Source organism: Oncorhynchus mykiss, chromosome 12 (assembly GCF_057628025.1).
Source record: "Oncorhynchus mykiss isolate SJ-2025 chromosome 12, ASM5762802v1, whole genome shotgun sequence".
Lineage (NCBI taxonomy): Eukaryota > Metazoa > Chordata > Actinopteri > Salmoniformes > Salmonidae > Oncorhynchus > Oncorhynchus mykiss.
This window is the reverse complement of record NC_143033.1, coordinates 16732778-16743777: the sequence shown is the minus strand read 5'-3', so window position 1 is coordinate 16743777 and position 11000 is coordinate 16732778. Positions and strand designations below refer to the sequence as shown.

General features: G+C 39.8%; 1 protein-coding gene across 4 annotated transcripts in view; it reads left to right on the top strand.

The window, feature by feature from the left end:
• The first annotated feature begins 954 nt into the window (after nucleotides 1-954).
• Nucleotides 955-11000, top strand: part of LOC110537052 (tyrosine-protein kinase Fer) — a 43184-nt gene continuing 33138 nt past the window's right edge. For 2 of the 4 annotated variants that reach the window (XM_090191846.1, XM_036937028.2), the window contains exon 1: nucleotides 1019-1150. The gene's annotated coding sequence lies outside the window, so the exon portion shown is untranslated. Of the gene's footprint in view, nucleotides 1151-11000 lie in introns of all 4 variants that reach the window. The other 2 variants (XM_021622770.3, XM_036937030.2) reach the window with 2 other exon arrangements.

Below are 11000 nucleotides of genomic sequence, written 5' to 3'. Positions count from 1 at the left end.
CTCTCTTCTGTGAAGGGAGTAGTACACAGTGTTGTATGAGATCTTCAGTTTCTTGGCAATTTCTCGCCTTCATTTCTCAAAACAAGAATAGACTGACGAGTTTCAGAATAAAGTTATTTGTTTCTGGCCATTTTGAGCCTGTAATCAATCCCACAAATGCTGATGCTTCAGATACTCAACTAGTGTTATTGCAGTTTTATTGCTTCTTTAATCAGAACAACAGTTTTCAGCTGTGCCAACATAATTGCAAAAGGGTTTTCTAATTAGCAATTAGCCTTTTAAAATGATAAACTTGGATTAGCTAACACAACGTGCCATTAGAACACAGGAGTGATGGTTGCTGATAATGGGCCTCTGTACATGTATGTAGATTTTTCCTAAAAAAATCTTCAGTTTCCAGCTACAATTGTCATTTATAACATTAACAATGTCTACACTGTATTTGTGATCAATTTGATGTTATTTTAAATGGACAAAAAATGTAATTTTCTTTTTAAGTGACCTCAAACTTTTGAACGGTGGTGTATATGGTCCCAGTCCCAACCCAGTTTTGGAACCCTTGGGGGCTTATTTATAGTGTATGTATTGGGCAAAATTACTACTGTAGTCTATTCCAACTGAAAGTGGTAACATAAGGTTATTAGCTATAATTGATAGACTCTCACCAAGTAATAGGTTAATTGACTCTTGGTTTGTTCCTTGTCAATTATGATTGATAAGAATTCTTTACAGTAGGCCTCCCAACTGTACATTTTAGTCATTTAGCAGACTCTCTTATCCAGAGCGATTTACAGGAGCAAGTAGGGTTAAGTTTCTTGCTCATAGACACATCGACAGATTTTTTTTTACCTAGTCAGCTCAGGAATTCGAACCAGCGACCTTTCGGTTACTGGCCCACCGCCCTTAACCACTAGGCTACCTGTACAAATGCCGCCATACAATTTAGTCATAAATTGATCTCGTTCTAAAACACACCGTATTTTACACACACACACACGTCATAGCCCTATGGTAGACCAGACCCGTACAGAGCCAGAGCGGAAACCCCTCCCGAATCCCAGCTCCGGCAGCCGAGCAAAAGAAAAGAGGAATACCAAGAAATCAGGAGACAAGGAGAAATAACAGGAGGAAAAGAAACTATCATAATAAAGTGAGTGCAGTCTGTCATTGATTGTATCAACTGTCTATTTGAATGGGATCCTGTAGATTTGATATATATTTGCTAGAGAACAAACACTTTCGAGCAATGGTTAAGGATTTTTTTCCTGGAGAAAAAAAATGTCCAGACAACCGAAATTAGCAGGAATAGCTAACTTTACCTATCGGTTTAGCCAGCAAGGTAATAGCTAATACAAACACCGCCCCTCCCTTTAATTTCCCCATGATATTGTTATAGGAACATTTTATAATAAAGCAGACCCTATTTATTAAATTTTTGTTGTCACATAGTTAACAGTTTTCACCCTAAATGTGGGTAGCGTTAGCTAGCTAGCAAGCTAACTGCTAATGCTAAGATAGTTTGCTAGTTAGTTAGCTTGACAATGTGAATCAGATTATGTTCAGATATTTAGATGCTTAGCCTACTCATGCTAGCTAGCTACTGGACCGTGTTTGGTCAGAAGAGGCACATCCACATTAGGAGCTTTGGCGCATGTTCTGTTCTAATGCCTTTGATGCACAACAACTTTCCTCAGGATGGGAAACATGTAGGCATGTATTCAATGGCCATCTTAGGTGAAAGTGCAAATTATGTTGTCAGTTTGCAAACAGTTCATTGTGATTGTTATTGTATTCCATCAATGGTTTTGACATCTATGACAACTTGTTGACATTATAGCCAGTGTTATTGAGAAACAGTTGCTGTGCTGTAAAGTACTGTATCGTGGATTGCCACGAAATGGGCGGATGAAACGGATGCAGCTACAGAAAACCTTCTCACAGCCAGCCAACTGGACTTTACAAAACCCCTTGTCACACTTAGCCAGATGTGTCCAATATTCTCTCTCCCATCATAGCTAACAGATTGCATTTTGCTAACAAATAGCGTAGCCTAACAGTGTTTGCATATACTTACTACCTACATTAAGCTACAAACATACGCTAGATATGAAATAAAGTCTAGAAAATAATCAGGACACTGTTTGTCTGTCAGCCTTGTGTTCCATGACCTTTTCATGTCACAGCAGTGAACCGAATGAGGAGGACATTCCTTTGCTAGACTGCTCACTCAGATGGGGTATTCAAGCAGCAGTACCACCACCGCTGTTCTGTAGCGCGCAGCAAATCCTTGTTGAGTTTAGCTAACTCCCACTGATGGTACCCTCCGCCAGCCCATCACCCACCCACCCTAATTGTGTTATTGCTGGTGAGAAAGAGGATTATAACAACATCACATTAAGAAGACATTTCACTGTCATACTCCTGTGTACAACTTCAACTACACGGGTTGACTCACAATTTGTGGCACACGTTAGAGAAGGAGACCCAGATGTGAAGAATGGCATTGTGGCCACCAATTTACTGAAATTGAGATCGCTGTTCATCTTCAAGTCATTGACTTGTTGTTTGACAAGTTTTCTACAGCTGTGGGCTTATAAAATGTAGGCTACTGGCTGAATGTCTTTATTGTACCCAAGGTTGGTTGTTGTGTCACGAGACACTGTCAGGTCAAAGCAGTGTTTTCCATTAGCGCCGTCTCTCGGCTAATCAGCCGGTTACAGACTCATTTTCAGCCAGTTACATTTTCCATTTCATATTAAAGCAACTTTTTGGGCGACCCAACCAAATTCACGTGGATATGTGAGTTATAGATCTGCCATTCTCGTTTAAAGCAAGTCTAAAATAATTGGTAGATCTATTCTATATGCTCTAGTTCTATGCTTCCCATTCTTTAGTTTAGTTTTTGCATCTTTTACTTTTGGTTTTGTACACAAGGTGAAAACACTTTTTGTTTATTGAAATGATATTTAAGAGCGATGTAGATGGCGCTAAATGCCGCTCTACATTATACATTGCTCGTTTTTGTCGCAAACTATTAGAATTTGAACAACCAGAAAATGAAGGAGCGGTTTCTGCATATTGCAACTTTAATTAGGCAACTTTTGATGTAAAAGTTAGTCCGTCGAGCCCTCTCTCGCTAGAATGAACGATATGAATGTTTTAGGTTTTAGCGATCTATTGATAGGATAGGTGCCTGTAAGTCACAAAGCAAGTGATTTACAGGGAGATGCAGCAGAGAGGCAAAGTGAGACGTTTCACTCTTTCCAAAATCTGTCCAATGTCTGCCAAATTTGTTTCTATGGACTTATTTTGGACCTAAGCATGTCACCTACCTTCCCGCCTTTGGGACATTGACTCCTATTAATACGGCAGAGACATGAGCATTCTGTCATTATATAAGAGTGCCTTAGGAAAGTATTCAGACCCCTTGACTTTTTTCACATTTTGTTACATTACAGCGTTATAATAAAATGGATTAAATAAAATAAAAAGTCCATAACAATCTACACACAATACCCCATAATGACAGAGCGAAAACAAGTTTTTTGAAATGTTTGAACACTTATGTAAATAAGGTATTTCTGTTTACAATTTTTTATAAGTATTCAGACCCTTTGCTCTGAGACTCGAAATTGAGCTCGGGTGCATCCTGTTTCCATTGATCATCCTTGAGATGTTTCTACAACTTGATTGTGGAGTCCACCTGTGGTAAATTAAATTGATTGCATATGATTTGGAAAGGCACACACCTGTGTATGTAAGGTCCCAAAGTTGACAGTGCATGTCAGAATGCCAAGCATCACGTCTGGAGGAAACCTGGCACCGTCCCTATGGTGAAGCGTGGTGGCAGAATCATGCTGTGGGGATGTTTTTCAGGGGCAGGGACTGGGAGACTAGTCAGGATCAAGGCAAAGATGAACGGAGCGAAGTACAGAGAGATCCCTGATGACAACCTGCTCAGGACCTCAGACTGGGGTGAAAGTTCACCGTCCAGCAGGACAACGACCCTAAGCACACAGCCAAGACAATGCAGGAGTGGCTTCGGGACAAGTCTGAATGTCCTTGAGTGGCCCAGCCAGAGCCCGGACTTGAACCCGATCAAACATCTCTGGAGAGATGAAAATAGCTTTGCAGCAACGTTCCCTGTCCAACCTGACAGAGCTTGAGAGGATCTGCAGAGAAGTATAAGAGAAACTCCCCAAATACAGATGTGCAAAGCTTTTAACATCATACCCATGAAGACTCGAGGCTGTAATCGCTACCAAAGGTGCTTCAACAAATTATTGAGTAAACGGTCTGAATACTTATGTAAATGTTTTTTTTACATTTTTTGCTTTGTCATTATGGGGTATTGTGTGTAGATTGAGGAAAAAATAAATGTAATACATTTCAGAATAAGGCTGTAACCTAACAAAATGTGGAAAAAGTCAAAGGGTCTGAATACTTTCCGAAGGTACCGTACATATCTCTGGTTGCAGTTGTATTTCTTTACACGGAGGAGGGAGAGTAAGCATGATGCTTGTGAATTTGCATGTCCCATGTAGTGTAAGTGTTAACGATGAGTCAATCTACGACTTAGCCTAATTATTGTTTTCTGACACATTAATTATTTTTTTGAGTGTTTCACATAGCCAGGCATGCGGAGTCGTGGCGCGTAGTAGGCTATTTACTGTGAGTTGATTGACAATTGAACAGCAAGTGTTGATTAGTTTATAAAAGTTGTCGAACTGACTGAATAAAGTCCATATCCTATATCCCTTTGACAGGTTTACTTTCCTAGAATTCCAGACAATGACTCGTATTGTCAGTCAGTGTAGCCTTCCGAATCGCATCGGTGAGAGAGTTGTTTATTTGGCTCCCTAATTTGCGTTTGCTACTGGTAGGATTTTTGCCGATTTATCTGCAGATGAATTCTGAAAACCATTTGATGAAGATGATGAATCATCACTGCATGAATAGTAGGTAGTGAAGAGCCTCATTCTGGTCCAAATATGACAATTAGTGCCCTCATGGAATCCAGGCATTAAAATGGAATTCAACAATATTCAAACATTTACTGACCTTAGCAGGAAATCAACTAAATGTATAGAAAAATTGGGCAAATGTTTTAATTTATCATAAGACATGAACAGAGTGCCTCAGGGATGTATATTTCCTGCAACTTTCTGAAGAAGCAACAAGTGTGTGTGCGTAGTGCACATGTCTACCACTTTGTGTAGCCATTAGCGATGATGCTAATGAAAACGGTCTTCTGGTAGATGGAAAGGTTTTCCCAAAAACCTTCTCAATTAAATGTTGATACAAAGTAGCCTAAGCTTACCTGGCAGAATGATATCATGATTATTTTCATCAATCCAGTGGGTATTTGTTTTGCAAACTCTACCATCAAAACACTGCTAAACAACAGCCTCTTGCTAGTTGCACACTTAAATTAAGGGTAATTTACATCCCAAAATCAAAATTGATCTGATTTTTCCCAGACCTCAAAAGTGGTCTCCTGATGTGGTTAAAGCATTGTTGTGGACTTAGAACATCCAATTTTGTTTTTCTATTAAAAAAGTGTTGGGGGTTTTCTGGAGCGAAAAACTGAGGAAACGGAAATCAGGAAAATCAAAACCATACATTTTATTTTTAAAGATAATGTGGGTTATTTACTTAATTTTTCTGTTTTAATAATATACGTAATTTTAAGAACAAACATCATTGTGGTAATTCATATCTTGCAGTAAAACTGTAAATCAAACTTTAATCTCAAGAGAAGAGGGGTTTAATGTTCTCTTATTTAGAAAGTAGTCCTGATCATATAGACCTAGACAGTATCCAAAACAAAAATAAACTGAATATATACATTTTCAGTAATTAAAATGGAAAAGTCGTGTCTTTCTACACAATACCACAACACATTTTTCTAATATTCAATCATTTAGCTGTGTATTTCAGATGAAATCAAGGCATTAGAATGTACCAGAGGCCACCAAAATGTAGCTTCTTCTGCAAACAATTTGGGCCCTGAGGGCGGCTGGCTACTTTTTCTATTTGACTAACTACTATATGTACTTTTAGAAAACACTGGTCAAAAGTGATCAGATTCATGACACAACAAGTCTGATCAAAAATAACTCTCTTCTTGCACTTTCACTAGGCGGCCAGTCAGAGGCTATTTCTTTATTGTGGGTGACTCACTATGTTATGCAAGCCTTACTTTTCAATGTTGTCTTTCTAGGCCTTATAGTTTTAAGTATTGATCCGTACCTGCCTGATAGTGGAGGAACCCCTTCCATGTGAAATGTTTGAAGGTCCACCATCCCTTCAACCATTTTGTGTCAGGGAAAAGTTGCTGCCATGATATGTTGTCTTAGGTCTCTCTTTATGTAGTGTTGTGATGTGTTTTTGTCCTGTAATTGTAATTTTTTATTTGTATTTTTAATTCCAGCCCCTGTCCCTACAGGAGGCCTTTTGGTAGGCCATCATTGTAAATAAGAATGTGTTCTTAACTGACTTGCCTAGTTAATTAAAGGTCAAATAAAAAAGGTGAAGGCTTTCATAGCTCAGACACACCAAATGGGCCGCAGGTGGTTTTATCCCCCCCCCCCCCCCCCAATATATACAGTGGGGATAACAAGTATTTGATACACTGCCGATTTTGCAGGTTTTCCGAAGTACAAAGCATGTAGAGGTCTGTAATTTTTATCATAGGTACATTTCAACTGTGAGAGACGGAATCTAAAACAAAATTCCAGAAAATCACATTGTATGATTTGTAAGTAATTAATTTGCATTTTATTGCATGACATAAGTATTTGATCACCTACCAACCAGTAAGAATTCCGGCTCTCACAGACCTGTTAGTTTTTCTTTAAGAAGCCCTCCTGTTCTCCACTCATTACCTGTATTAACTGCACCTGTTTGAACTCGTTACCTGTATAAAATACACCTGTCCACACACTCAATCAAACAGACTCCAACCTCTCCACAATGGACAAGACCAGAGAGCTGTGTAAGGACATCAGGGATAAAATTGTAGACCTGCACAAGGCTGGGATGGGCTAAAGGACAATAGGCAAGCAGCTTGGTGAGAAGGCAACAACTGTTGGCGCAATTATTAGAAAATGGAAGAAGTTCAAGATGACGGTCAATCACCCTCGGTCTGGGGCTCCATGCAAGATCTCACCTCGTGGGGCATCAATGATCATGAGGAAGGTGAGGGATCAGCCCAGAACTACACGGCAGGACCTGGTCAATGACCTGAAGAGAGCTGGGACCACAGTCTCAAAGAAAACCATTAGTAACACACTATGCCGTCATGGATTAAGATCCTGCCGTCATGGATTAAGGTCCCCCTGCTCAAGCCAGCGCATGTCCAGGCCCGTCTGAAGTTTGCCAATGACCATCTGGATGATCCAGAGGAGGAATGGGAGAAGATCATGTGGTCTGATGAGACAAAAAATTTAGCTTTTTGGTCTAAACTCCACTCGCCGTGTTTGGAGGAAGAAGAAGGATGAGTACAACCCCAAGAACACCATCCCAACCGTGAAGCATGGAGGTGGAAACATCATTCTTTGGGGATGCTTTTTTGCAAAGGGGACAGGATGACTGCACTGTATTGAGGGGAGGATGGATAGGGCCATGTATTGTGAGATCTTGGCCAACAACCTCCATCCCTCAGTAAGAGCATTGAAGATGGGTTGTGGCTGGGTCTTCCTGCATGACAACGACCCGAAACACACAGCCAGGGCAACTAAGGAGTTGCTCCGTTAGAAGCATCTCAAGGTCCTGGAGTGGCCTAGCCAGTCTCCAGACCTGAACCCAATAGAAAATCTTTGGAGGGAGCTGAAAGTCCGTATTGCCCAGCGACAGCCCCGAAACCTGAAGGATCTGGAGAAGGTCTGTATGGAGGAGTGGGCCAAAATCCCTGCTGCACTGTGTGCAAACCTGGTCAAGAACTACAGGAAACGTTTGATCTCTGTAATTGCAAACAAAGGTTTCTGTACTAAATATTAAGTTCTGATTTTCTGATGTATCAAATACTTACAGTGGGGCAAAAAAAGTATTTAGTCAGCCACCAATTGTGCAAGTTCTCCCACTTAAAAAGATGAGAGGCCTGCCATTAATACAGGTAACGAGTGGAGGACAGAGGAGCCTCTTAAAGAAGAAGTTACAGGTCTGTGAGAGCCAGAAATCTTGCTTGTTTGTAGGTGACCAAATACTTATTTTCCACCATAATTTACAAATAAATTCATAAAAAATCCTACAATGTGATTTTCTGGATTTTTGTTTTAGACTCTGTCTCTCACAGTTGAAGTGTACCTATGATAAAAATTACAGACCTCTCTCTACATGCTTTGTAAGTGGGAAAACCTGCAGAATCGTCAGTGTGTCAAATACTTGTTCTCCCCAAGGTATATAGTACCAGTCAAAGGTTTGGAGACACCTACTAATACAAGGGTTTTTATTTATTTTTTACAATTTTCTACGTTATAGAATAATAGTGAAGACATCAAAACTATGAAATACCACATATGGAATTATGTAGTAACCAAAAAAGTGTTAAACAAATATTTGAATATCTTCAAAGTTGCCACCCTTTGCCTTGATGACTGTTTTGCACACTCTTGGTATTATCTCAAGTTAACTGCCTTGTTCAGGTGCAGAACGACAGATTATTACCTTGTCGACTCAGGGATTTGATCCAGCAACCAACTGGCCCAACGCACTAACCACCTGCCGCCCCAAAGTTAATTTGTGGATTTTTTTTCTTCTTAATGCGTTTGAGCCAGTCAGTTGTGTAGTGACAAGGTAGGGGTGGTATACAGAAGGTAGCCCTATTTGGTAAAATACCAAGAATAGCTCAAATAAGCAAAGAGAAACGACAGTCCATTACTTTAAGACATGAAGGTCAGTCAATCCGGAAATGTTCAATAACTTTTAAAGTTTCTTCAAGTGCAGTCACAAAAACCATCAAGCGCTGTGATGAAACTGGCTCTCATGAGGACCGCCACAGGAAAGGAAGACCCAAAGTTACCTCTGCTGCAGAGGATAAGTTACCAGAGGATTAGAGTTACCAGTCTCAGAAATTTCTGCCCAAATAAATGCTTCACAGAGTTCAAGTAACAGACACATCTCAACATCAACTGTTCAGAGGAGACTGTGTGAATAAGGCCTTCATAGATCAAATTGCTCCAAAGAAACCACTACTAAAGGACACCAATAAGAAGAGACTTGCTTGGTCCAAGAAACACGAGTAATGGACATTAGACCGGTAGAAATCTGTCCTTTGGTTTGATGAGTCCAAATTTGAGATGTCTTTGTGAAACACAGAGTAGGTGAACGGATGATCTCTGCATGTGTGGTTCTCACCGTGAAGCATAGAGGTGTGATGTTGTGGGGGTGCTTTTCTGGTGACACTGTCAGTGATTTATTTAGAATTCGAGGCACACTTAACCAGCGTGGCTACCACAGCATTCTGCAGCGATACGCCATCCCATCTGGTTTGTTTTTCAACAGGACAATGACCCAACACAGGCTGTGTAAGGGCTATTTGACCAAGAAGGATAGTGATGGAGTGCTGCATCAGATGACCTGGCCTCCACAGTCACCTGACCTTAAGCCAATTGAGATGGTTGGGGATGAGTTTGACCACAGAGGGAAGGAAAAGCAGCCAACAAGTGCTCAGCACATGTGGGAACTCCTTCAAGACTGTCGGAAAAGCATTCCTCATGAAGCTGGTTGAGAGAATGCCACGAGTGTGCAAAGCCGTCATCAAGGCAAAGGGTGGCTACATTGCGTAATTTAAAATATATTTTGATTTGTTTAACACTTTATTTTTTTGCTTTCTACATGATTCCATATGTAGTTATTTCATAGTTTTGATGTCTTCACTATTATTCTACAATGTAGAAAATAGTAAAAAATAAAGAAACTCTTGAATGAGTAGGTGTGTCCAACATTTTGAGTTTTAGATATATCATTTTTTGGGTAAATAAAATTAAATTGTTGGACATGACTGTGAAAACACCAGGAAAGTAGCTCCAAATGATTCTAATTTTGGAAATTCCCACACATAATAGAGAGACACGTGATCATATACAAGTGTAAGCCAGGTTTGAAATTATTGTTTGGGTCAAATATTATATGTTTGGGCATCTTGCGGCCAATTTGCAGTCTACAAATTATTTGTAATTATGTTCCACCCCCCTGACCATCCTCTCAAGAAAAGATTGGCTCCTGGTAGATCCCCTAATTATGGTCTAAATTCCAATGTTAGCTAGCTACGCTAATGTTGCTATTTTGTAGAAAGCACTTATTGATACTAGCCAGATGGCCACAGCTAGATAACTACCTAGCAAGATGATGAAGAAACAATGTAATTCACTCTCCATAATCCCATACTGCCAGTGCCAGCCAATAGCCAAATGTTTAGCTAGCTAGTTAACATTAGCATATTCGCAAGCTTGCACAACATAGCTAGCTAAGGATACGGCACTAACTTGGCAGCTAACACAGGCATCTGTTTTATGGAAACTAATCCATTGTGATTTTAATTATAATGTCAATACTAGCTACAGTGGTTAGCTTGGGGGAAGTATTTATTGTTGCATGTATTGTGTCTGTGCACTTAGCTAGCTGCCGTCCCATAGCCTATAGTTTTCATAAATGAAGTGTGACCCACTCATGACATTTTGTCTCAATATCTGTCAGTTACTGACACTTATTTTCTGTCTTTAGTTTTTTGAGCTAAACCTGGCTGCTCACAGTTAGATCTACAGCTTGCAAAAATTCACATGAAAAAACAAAACAACCAGGGTTGTTCCATGTCATTTCAGCAAGCTGTGACAACCACCATCTCAGATTGTTCTGAAATCATTTCTGTAGTTAGAAACAGATAAGATGATCATTCCTGCAACTTTATTTTGCTGAAATGATCTCTTAGAAATTAAGCTAATTGAAACCAAACAACTTCAATGACTAATTTCTCTGAACAATAAAAAAAAAACATCACC